Source organism: Saccostrea cucullata, unplaced genomic scaffold, assembly GCF_032062105.1.
Source record: "Saccostrea cucullata isolate Sc308-1 unplaced genomic scaffold, CSIRO_AGI_Scuc_v1 ctg2188, whole genome shotgun sequence".
Taxonomy (NCBI): Eukaryota; Metazoa; Mollusca; class Bivalvia; order Ostreida; family Ostreidae; genus Saccostrea; species Saccostrea cuccullata.
The window spans coordinates 54,387-57,001 of record NW_026936388.1 but is presented as its reverse complement, the minus strand read 5'-3'; positions in this window follow the sequence as shown (position 1 = coordinate 57,001).

Here is a 2,615-nt window from a genome sequence, read left to right as displayed (position 1 = left end):
GTAAGAGCTAATGACCAGAAGAACCAAGCCATAGCCCTCATGGAACAGGCCGAGTGTGATATCACTCAAGCTTGTGGATATGCAGAGTGGAGGAAATTACAACAGGTGTTAGCTCCTCAGTATCGACTGAAAATATTTCAGTTCAAGTCTACTTCGACTAAACTCACCTTAGAGCCTATCTACAAAGGTTGGGGAGACGGAACTTATTTGAACATTTTGTTAGACGACCATCATTACGATGGCATCCTATCGATGCCGGGAGTAACGGGGAACCCCTATTACTGTGATCATTGCGACGTGGGGTACAGGAATGTCACAGACCATCGGTCCAAGTGTCCTCATCGGTGTCCCTTTTGTTTAGGACAACACCCTAAATGTCCCGATGAAGGGATCGAGATTCGATGCCAGGAATGCCATGGAATTTTTAAGAACAGGACCTGCTACGAAAATCATTTAAGACCCCATAGTAAGAAGACCACCACTACTGTCTGCAATTTAATGGAGCTATGCGAAAAGTGTCATTCCTGGATGCCTAAGAAATTATTCCCTCATCACAAGTGCGGAGGACAGAACCAATGTAAGACCTGTAAGAAAATCGTCGATGCCGATCATCAGTGCTACGTACAACAGAAGCCCCAGAAGAAGAAGGGAAAGGGACCTTACAGTTTTACATCTATTTCGATTTCGAATGCACTCAGGAAACCGGCATTCATATCCCTAATCTGTGTGTGGCACACCGCGTCTGTCAACATTGCAGTCACTTACCCATAGACCAACCCTGTCCTCATTGTCAACACATGGGAGCTCGTCAGCACCTATTTCAAGGACCAGACACCTTAAAGAAGTTCATGGACTGGTTATTACAACCCACTACAGGTACTAAGAATTCCACTTTAGTACACGACGAGGCCATTATCATCGCCCATAACTTCAAAGGCTACGACGGACAATTCATTTTGAATCACCTGGTGCATTCCTCTTGCCTGAAACCTAACGTCATCATGAACGGGAGTAAGATCTTGTACATGGAAATATGCGGACTGAAATTCATCGACTCGTATAATTTCTTACCGTTTGCATTAGCCAAGATGCCCTCCGCTTTCGGACTCAACGAATTGAAGAAAGGCTATTTCCCCCACTTTTTTAATACGGAACAGAACCAGAATTACGTAGGACCTTATCCACCGGCAGCTTTCTACAATCCGGACGAAATGTCTATCAGTGGACGACGGGCTTTTTTTGAATGGTACGAACAACAGAGGGGAAAAGTATTTGATTTCCAGAAAGAGTTTGTAGGGTATTGTGTCTCGGACGTCGACATTTTACGCCGATGCTGTGCAAAGTTTAGAGCCACCCTCAAGAGTTTGGTCAATGTGGACCCTTTCCAGGAACGCAGCACTGTTAAGGCTAGAAAAAGGGGGCGGGGCCTAATCTATACGGGAAAAGTTTACTGTGACGTCACACAATAATATGACTTTTATGCATTCATCATATTACCCGAAAATGAAATAATTTGCAACTTTAAACTGTATTAGCATAATAAACAACAATAAAACTTACCAATGCATTAACAAAAGTCGATAGTTAAATCCCATATAGCTGGTTTTAAACAAATCACCGATCTCGATGAACTTGTCAATCATGACGTCATTTTGGTAAAAATGACGTATTTCATGTACTGTGAGAGGCAGATTTGGGACTTTTTTAACAATGAAAATTGCGTTTTATTATAAAACAGAATATTATTAACAGGTTTTTTTATAGGCTAATAATACCAATGTATATCTTTTGTTAAGTGCGATTATTCATCAACTATCGAGAGAATGTATTTAAATAATTCTGTAGTGTTTCAATGTTCAGATTAGGTATATTTTACATCGAGGTGCCTCATAAATCGCTTTTTCGCAAGGGCATACACTAAATAAATCTTGACAATTTTTTGAATATAAATAAAGGATATGTTCCTTAACTTGAAAAGTGCTGCTGCTTTCTTTAAATCGAGAGCATGACTTCAAAAGTACACAAAATATTTGGTAAAAGTCAAACATATTTCGACATCAGCCTATTTACTTGAAATTATAACTATTAAAACGCGAATTCTATTCAAAGCAGCAGCACTTTCCAGAAAGTACGAAGTATGCAGAAACAATTAATAGTTTGAATTTTTAATTTCAACTAGGGTATGCCCTTGCGATATTGAAATTTGTTATTGACCTACATTCCGTGTACCTACTATGCATTCAGCACGTGACTGTCCATCGATGGGACCAAACTCCATACAGTACAGAGTAGGTTATACTATGCTATTTCCATAAGTATTTAAACTCTGTGATAATAGAACAGCTGAATAAAAATAGATTCAGTTTTAAAAACAATTCCCGCTTTTGTACTTCTTTTTTCCGTTGATTTCTCATAGTAAGCCTTAACAGTGCTGCGAATCAATCACTTTTGCCAGTGCTGTTAATTTAGCCTACCGTCGACAATTCATGCCTGAAGACACCATTGCCATCATTCCGAACCTCGGGTATCAACCGGCACGACAATATTCGGCTAAAGCCTGTCGGTGGCTCACCTGGATGAGTCAACAGAGTGGATGTCACATACAACATGCCAGA